Raw genomic sequence first — 9,616 nt, 5'->3', positions numbered from 1 at the left:
CCAGAAGCTTTAGTATTTCATTTCTTACCACTTCTTTCATCTTAGGATTTAACCGTCGTTGGTGATCAACAACCGGTTTAGCGTCTTTCTCCAATTTTATTTTGTGCTGGCATAGAGTGGGACTAATGCCCTTAAGATCATCAAGAGTATATCCAATAGCAGCACGATGCTTCTTCAGAGTTTTCAATAATTTCTCTTCTTCCTGCTCTGAAAGGTTAGCACTAATAATAACAGGATATATCTTCTTTTCATCAAGATAAGCATATTTAAGAGTATCAGGTAATGGTTTAAGCTCAAACACGGGATCACCCTTGGGTGGAGGAGGATCCCCTAGAATTTCAACAGGCAAGTTGTGTTTCAAAATAGGTCCCTGTTTAAAGAATACTTCATCTATTTCCCTTCTTTCATTCATAAACATATCATTTTCATGGTCTAGCAAATATTGTTCTAAAGGATCATTAGGAGGCACGGCAATAGAAGCAAGACCAATAATTTCATCTTTACTAGGAAATTCTTTATCATGGGGTTGTCTACGAAATTTAGCAAAATTAAAATCATGAGACATATTCCCTAAACCAACAGTAACAATATCCTTTTCACAATCTATCCTAGCATTGACTGTATTCAAGAAGGGTCTACCAAATATAATGGAACAAAAGTCATCTTGTGGGGAACTAAGAACAAGAAAATCAGTAGGATATTTAACTTTCCCACACAAGACTTCAACATCTCTAACAATCCCAATTGGTGAAATAGTATCTATATTGGCAAGCTTAATTGTAACATCAATATCTTCTATCTCAGCAGGTGCAATATCATGCATAATTTCTTTGTATAAGGAATGAGGTATTGCACTGACACTAGCACCCATATCACATAAGCCATGATAACAATGATCTCCTATTTTAACATAAACAATAGGCATGCCAACAACAGGTCTATGTTTATCCTTAGTGTCGGGTCTAGCAATTCTAGCAGCTTCATTACAGAAATAAATAACATGCCCATCAATATTATCAACCAAGAGATCCTTAACCATAGCAATACTAGGTTCAACTTTAATTCGCTCAGAGGGTGTAGATGTTCTAGCATTACTCTTACGAACCGTAGTTTAAGCTTTAGCATGATCCTTTATTCTAACAGGGAAAGGTGGTTTCTCAATATAAGCGGTAGGAACAATAGGATCAACATTATAAGTGATAGTCTTTTCTTCAACTTTAATAGGTTCAACTACTTTTACTTAAATGGGAGGATCATATTTAAACCACTTCTCCTTAGGGAGATCAACATGAGTAGCAAATGATTCACAGGAAGAAGCAACTATCTCAGAGTCAAGTCCATATTTAGTGCTAAATTCACGAAAAGCATCGGTATCCATAAAAGATTTAACACAATCAACTTCGGTGTTATACCAGACTCCTTACCTTTGTCGAGTTCCCAATCTTCAAAGTTGCGTTTAATTCTTCCCAATAAATCCCATCTGAATTCAATAGTCTTCATCATAAAAGAACCAGTACAAGAAGTATCGAGTATGGAGTGATTATTGACAGAAAGCCGAGCATAAAATTTTTGAATAATTATTTCTCTTGAGAGCTCATGATTGGGGCATGAATATAACATTGACTTAAGCCTCCCCCAAGCTTGAGCGATACTTTCTCCTTCATGAGGCCAAAAATTATATATATAATTACGATCACGATGAACCAAATGCATAGGATAAAACTTCTAATGAAATTCCAATTTCAATAGGTTATAGTTCCATGATCCAATATCATCACATAGCCTAAACCATGTCAATGCCTTTCCCTTCAAAGATAAAGGGAAGACCTTCTTCTTGATAACATCCTCGGGCATACCTGCAAGCTTAAATAATCCACAAACTTCATCCACATAGATTAGGTGCATATCGGGATGTAATGTTCCATCTCCTCTAAAAGCATTAGCTAGCAGATTTTCTATCATACCCGAAGGAATTTCAAAGTACACATTTTCAGTAGGTTCAGTAGGTTGAGGAGCAACTATTTTCTCTACTGGCCGGGGTGGAGATACCCCGAACAAGCCCCTCAAGGGGTTATTTTCCATAGTAGCAAGTGACAGTAAATTTCAGCACACTATATAAATTTTTCCTTACCAAATTCTACCTACCAAAGGCGCTTCACTCCCTGGCAACGGCGCCAGAAAAGGTCTTGATGACCCACAAGTATAGGGGATCTATTGTAGTCCTTTCGATAAGTAAGAGTGTCGAACCCAACAAGGAGCATAAGGAAATGACAAGCGGTTTTCAGTAAGGTATTCTCTGCAAGCACTGAAATGATCATAACAGATAGTTTTGTGATAAGGTAATTCGTAACGGGTAACAAGTAACAAAAGTAAACAAGGTGCAACAAGGTGGCCCAATCCTTTTTGTAGTGAAGGACAAGCCTGGACAAACTCTTATATAGAGGAAAGCGCTCCCGAGGACACATGGGAATTATCGTCAAGCTAGTTTTCATCATGCTCATATGATTCGCGTTCGTTACTTTTATAATTTGATATGTTGGTGGACCGGTGCTTGGGTACTGCCCATCCTTGGATAAGCATCCCACTTATGAGTAACCCCTCTCGCAAGCATCCGCAACTACGAAAGAAGAATTAAGGTAAACCTAACCATAGCATGAAACATGTGGATCCAAATCAGCCCCTTACGAAGCAACGCATAAACTAGGGTTTAAGCTTCTGTCACTCTAGCAACCCATCATCTACTTATTACTTCCCAATGCCTTCCCCTAGGCCCAAACGATGGTGAAGTGTCATGTAGTTGACGTTCACATAACACCATTAGAGGAAAGACAACATACATCTCATCAAAATATCGAACGAATACCAAATTCATATGACTACTTATAACAAGACTTCTCCCATGTCCTCAGGAACAAACGTAACTACTCACAAATCATATTCATGTTCATAATAAGAGGGGTATTAATATGCATAAAGGATCTGAACATATGATCTTCCACCGAATAAACCAACTAGCATCAACTACAAGGAGTAATCAACACTACTAGCAACCCACAGGTACCAATCTGAGGTTTTGAGACAAAGATCGGATACAAGAGATGAACTAGGGTTTGAGAGTAGATGGTGCTGGTGAAGATGTTGATGGAGATTGACCCCCTCCCGATGAGAGGATCGATGGTGATGATGATGGTGACAATTTCCCCCTCCCGGAGGGATGTTTCCCCGGCAGAACAGCTCCGCCGGAGCCCTAGATTGGTTCTGCCCAGGTTCCGCCTTGAGACGGCGGTGCTTCGTCCCGAAAGCTTCCTTATGATTTTTTTCCAGGGCAAAAGACACCTTATACCAAAAGATGGGCATCGGGAGGCTTCCAGGTGGCCCACAAGGTAGGGGGCGCACCCAAAGGGGGAGGGCGCGCCCTCCGCCCTCGTGGACAGTGGGTGGGCCCCCTCTGGTGCTTTCTTCGCCCAGTATTTTTAATATATTCCAAAACTGACTTTCGTGGAGTTTCAGGACTTTTGGAGTTGTGCAGAATAAGTATCTAATATTTGCTCCTTTTTCGACCCTGAATTCCCGCTGCCGGCATTCTCCCTCTTCATGTAAACCTTGTAAAATAAGAGAGAAAAGGCATAAGTATTGTGACATAATGTGAAGTAACAGCCCTTAATGCAATAAATATAGATATACAAGCATCATGCAAAATGGACGTATCATAGAGTATCTTTATAATCACCCAGTTATGTTGTGACGTTTGATAGCACACTAAGTGTTCCTCCGATATTCAGGAGTTGCATAATCACATAGTCATAGGAACATGTATAAGTCATAAAGAAAGCAATAGAAACAAACTAAGCGATCATAGTGCTAAGCTAACGGATGGGTCTTGTCAATCACATCATTTTCTAATGATGTGATCCCGTTCATCAAATGACAACTCATGTCTATGGCTAGGAAACTTAACCATCTTTGATTAACGAGCTAGTCAAGTAGAGGCATACTAGTGACACTCTGTTTGTCTATGTATTCACACATGTACTAAGTTTCCGGTTAATACAATTCTAGCATGAATAATAAACATTTATCATGATATAAGGAAATATAAATAACAACTTTATTATTGCCTCTAGGGCATATTTCCTTCAAAGGTTTCACCGTAGTCGATACCCTCAACTTGGTAGTAGCCTTGAGCCACCAATCTCGCCTTGTTTCGAACCACCACACCATTTGTTCTTGAAGATCCATTTGGTCCCGATGACATTATGTTCCTCCGTTGGCCTTGGCACTAACTCCCAAACTTGATTACGCTCGAAGTTGTTGAGTTCATCATGCATGGCTTCAAGCCAATCCTCTTCATCGAGTGCTTCATGTACCTTTTGGGGTTTGATTGCAGCATGAGCTATGTCAGTATTTCCCCAAAGAGGAAGGGATGATGCAGCACAGCGACGGTAGGTATTTCCCTCAGTGATGTGACCAAGGTTATCGAACCAGTAGGAGAATCATGCAACACTGCGTAAACGGTGCCTGCAGAGAAAGAACAAATACTTGCAACCAGGCGTGTTAAAGGGGTTGTCAATCCCTTTCGGGTAACGGTGCCAGAAATTGTCGAGTTGACGGGATAAAAATATGATAGATTGGATAAATATATCTCGAATAAACACAAAATAAAATAAAGTGCAGCAAGGTATTTTTGGGTTTTTAGAAATATAGATATGAAAATAAAAGCAAATAAAAATAGATCTTGAGGGCAAATATGATAAAGAAGAGACCCGGGAGCCGTAGATTTCACTAATAGCTTCTCTCTCGAGAAAAATAGCATACAGTGGGTAAACAAATTACTATTGGGCAATTGATAGAACTTCAAATAATTATAACGATATCCGGGTAATGATCATTATATAGGCATCACGTCCAAGATTAGTAGACCGACTCCTGCCTGCATCTACTACTATTACTCCACACATTGACCGCTATCCAACATGCATCTAGTGTATTAAGTTCATGGAGAAATGGAGTAATGCAATAAGAACGATGACATGATGTAGACACGATCTATTCATGTAGGAATTAGACCACATCTTGTTATCCTTAATGGCAACGATACATACGTGTCGTTTCCCCTTCTGTCACTGGGATCAAGCACCGTAAGATCGAACCCATCACAAAGCACCTCTTCCCATGGCAAGAAAAATCGATTTAGTTGGCCTAACTAAACCAAAGATTCGAAGAAGAAATACGAGGCTATAAGTAATCATGCATATAAGAGATCAAAGAAACTCAAATAACTTTCATGGATAAAAATATAGATCTGATCATAAACTCAAAGTTCATCGGATCCCAACAAACACACCGCAAAAAGAGTTACATCAAATAGATCTCCAAGAGACCATTGTATTGGGAATCAAAAGAGAGAGAGGAAGCCATCTAGCTACTAACTATAGACTCGTAGGTCTACAATGAACTACTCACGGATCATTGGAGAGGCACCAATGAGGATGATGAACCCCTCCATGATGGTGTCTAGACTGGATCTGGTGGTTCTGGAACTTGCGGCGGCTGGAATTGATTTTCGTCGACTCCCCTAGGGTTTTTGGAATATTGGGGTATTTATAGAGCAAGAGGCGGTGCGGGAGGCCATCGAGGTGGGCACAACCCACCAGGGCGCGCCTGGGACCCCAGGCGCGCCTAGGTGGGTCATGCCCCCCTCGGGGCACCCCTCTGGTACTTCTTTGGCCCATCCTATCACTGCTGCGGGATGCTGCTAACGTGACACTACGATCAGAGACCCTTCGAGAAACTGTGTGCGATGCAATGATCGCAAACGGTGGTGTAGGAAAACCGCCAAAATGTATAAAACGTTTGCGATGATGGATGCATCAAACACGTTTCAGGTTTTAGTTGCGTGTGCGATGAAGGGCATACGGTTCAGTTCAATTAACTGTTTGCGATGAGGAGGAACAAAAGAAACGGGCAGCCAGATGAAGGTGTGTGCGATGTACATCATACAGTTCACTCGGATGAACTGTTTGTGATTAGGCAACACAAAAGAAACGGACAGCCCGATCAAGGTGTGTGCGATGTATAGCATACGGTTCACTCGAATGAACTGTTTGTGATTAGGCAAGAGAACGGAAATGGTTCAATATAACAAGATGTGTGTAATACGCGGCAAACAGGTCTATAATCACAAATGTGTGCGAAGACCGATAATAACGCAGACGATTGCTTCTAATAAGATGTATGTGATATGCTCTGTCTACACAACATCTATTGGCCATTGCGGGACGGGCGGTCATCCGGATACGCCATAAGGATGCGAAGAGGCATTCCTATCAGCAAGGACTAGCTGTTCCACTAGTAGCTCATGTAAGAAAACTATCAAGTTAAGTGTGCTCAGGCTGGAGCGGCCATCGGATGGGTGACTGGATGGGAAGTTGTGTCGATGTTAAATTAGGTGATGAGATGGGTCATTTCGGTCAAATGACCGAAATGCCCCATTCCCTCAGCTAATTTAACCTCGAGGTCCTTGTTTTTGTTTATTTATTTTTTAACACATGTTAAAGAAGGTCTACCGCATTACTTTTTGACAATGTGCGATACGTGGCATACAGTTGATCCATCCGACCTATTTGTGATGGAATAGGTCGTGTGTGTTGTGGGCAAACGCTTGCTAGTATTCAATCGTTTGGGATTGATCAATTCATCACTGACGGGATCCCTAGTGTGGTCCGTGTTCATCTGATCATCATATACTTCTTGTGCTAGCTCGATGCTAAGTTTCCATTAATTGATGGCATTTTATGAAAACACCGTCGTTTCCCGCCATTTCCTCACCTGTTTCCCGCCACCCTGCTATATTGCGCATAGGGGGCGACAAGCGCAGCCTGTAGCACATCCACCTTTTCCAAGCATGCCAACCCACCAAAGCGCCGCCTCTGCCATCAACCTCGTCGATGAGGAAAACGAGCAGGCGCCACGGCCCGTCCAGGCCGAGGCGCTCCCGGCAACGCGATGGACAACGCTGTGATGCGCGTCATCGCCAGAGTTGAGCAGACCTTTGGCGCATGGTGCTTGAGCACCGTGGATAAAGATAGGCATGTCAGCGCCGATAGGCTGCAGCTCGCCGCACAACATGATCGATGGCGCGCCGCAGAGCAAGCTAGGCGCGTCCGCACCGATAGGTTGCGGCTCGCCGCACGGCGAGACCGTTGGAGCGCCGCAGAGCGAGAGGCGCGGCGCGCCGCACAGCAAGAGCGGATCCATCGGCGCTTGCCTGTTGTCGACACGGCGTCGCAGCTGGGTACACGTCCCGTCAGTACCCCCATTCCTTGCCAGGAGTGGGCAGAGGCCCTCACCGCTGTACTTGCACCAGATGCCGGCCACGCCGTACTTGCACCGGACGCCCGCCGCGCCGTTCGCATGGGTGCCGCCGTTCGCCTTGTCCGAGGCCCGCTGGATGCCAACAGACTGGTCCGTAGGCACGACCGCCTCCTTGGCCCAGGTGTCCACCTAGGCGCAGTAGAGGAACATGGACGTCGCATCCTCGAGCTAGTGACCTCCAATGAAATATCCAACTTGGAGCTCGAGATCGCGCTCCAGATGTACCACGAGCGTGTCGACTACTTGGACGAACGCCTGCACGAGTTCAGGCAGAGTCAAGAGCTACCCTAGTCAAGGGCTGCTGGTCATGGTCTCATGGACGCATTTTATTTTGAAAAGTTGTTTCGACGTGGATAGCTTTGTATTCACAACAATCATAGTATTGCTCTGTTTATTGCTCTATTTCAACGTGTGTACTCTGTTTTCCATTCTTATATGTTCTGTTTCAATGTGCGTATATACGCTTTCCATTCTGTATATGTGGATGATAACAGCTAGATTCAAATTAGTATACCGAAACAGATAGAAAATGGAATTCATAATATATATATATATTAATTGTTCATTAGATCATCACAGAATATATATATATATATAATATCATCACATATATGTGATGACACTTAACTACTAGGTACAATGCATAAAATTGTAAACGAACAATACTAAAACTAATAATCCCTCCTGGGGCCAGTATTCCAGTAGCCCCTCGCGAGCAACTCCCTGGTGCGCAGCGTCTTCCCAGTGCGGAGGCAGTACTCCGACTCCTCTACCTCGCAGCGCTTGACGTACCGATCTGCCTCTTGCTGGCGGACGCGCAAGACCGATCTTGCCATTCCGTTGGGCACCCACCGGAGCTCCTCGTCGGTGGCACGCTGGAATTTATCGGCCCACCTCCACACAGTGAAGAGGCGCCCAACGCCTATGACCTTCCTCGCGAAGTACCCATCTTCGTAGACCTCCTCGGCATGACGATGCGCTCGCCCCCAAAGCTCCGCCGCCTCCTTTTTCCAGGCGGCATCACGGGCTACACAGGCCGCCTGGTACCTGGCTTCCTCCTCGGCCATCTCCTTCTTGAACGCCACTTGCCTGGCTTTCTCAGCCGACGGCAGCGACTTCCACAGACAAAGATTGTACTGGCCCCAAAACCAATCCAAAGTTGGGGGGTCCGGCGCAACCTCGTCAGGCGGCGCGTAGGGGTCCTCGTCGCTGCTAATCGAGTGAGGGTCCTCGGGGGGCGACGACTCCTCGTCGGCGCGTGGGCAGACCGGCGGCGCCATGGCAGAGATTTGAAAGAGAGAGAGAGAGAGAGAGAGGGAGAGAGAGAGAGGGAGAGAGAGAGAGCGAGGGGAGGATTTAGATGAGAATGCAGGCGGGACGACGTGAGCAAGGTAGTATTTATTGGCGGCGAAATCTAGATTGACGGGGACAGTACACACGCCGGTCGCCGGAATTTGCGAGTACTGTAGTTTGAATTACACACAATTCCCGCAGCAAATCTGTGTGTGAACATAATAGCTGACGCTTTCCAATATAGAACCATGTCTGATTAATGATCCCCGCCAATCACCTACCAAACCTCGAGCCGCGAGATAGAGTGCCAATCGTGTGTGGCCCGGTTGTCTTGCCAGATCTTTACATTTTCTTTTTTGAACACCAAATATTTACATTGTCTGATGATTTTTTAACTCGCACACAAGTACACAAAAATATGATTTGCAAACCATTTTCGTTAGGCGTTGCATGTAGATGTAGTTCAAATTTGAATTATGGTCATTAAATGGTTAGAAAATCACTTAAATGTCTTTAAAAGGTCAAATGACCCCTGAAAATTTCCAAATTTCACATGACAGTTGTATTAGTGCACGTTTACGTAGGAAAACATTTGAAGGCCGTAAGAGGAAGCTATCTCCCGTTCGTCATCAAACATGCATTGTTCCCTCTCGGAACCACGAACCTTCTAGCGAGCTGCTCCGGTTTGTGAGAGGTGTGTATCCAAACTTTCGTCAAACATGCCAATTTCTTTACCAAGTCATCTTGGTGGCATGACATTACATCAACCAAGGTTTCATGTGTTTCTGATTTTTTTGGAATTAAAATGCCATGCCACTCCATGCATACGTATTCATGCATATGTGTCCATGTCGTGATACAAATATGTTTGAAAATTCCTTCTAGTTTACTGCACATGGAATTAACTCGCACACAAGTACACAAATATGATTTTTCAAACCGTTTCGGT

The sequence above is a fragment of the Triticum aestivum genome, chromosome 4D, assembly GCF_018294505.1.
Source record: "Triticum aestivum cultivar Chinese Spring chromosome 4D, IWGSC CS RefSeq v2.1, whole genome shotgun sequence".
Lineage (NCBI taxonomy): Eukaryota > Viridiplantae > Streptophyta > Magnoliopsida > Poales > Poaceae > Triticum > Triticum aestivum.
The sequence above is the reverse complement of the archived record's forward strand: the minus strand, read 5'-3'. Positions refer to the sequence as shown.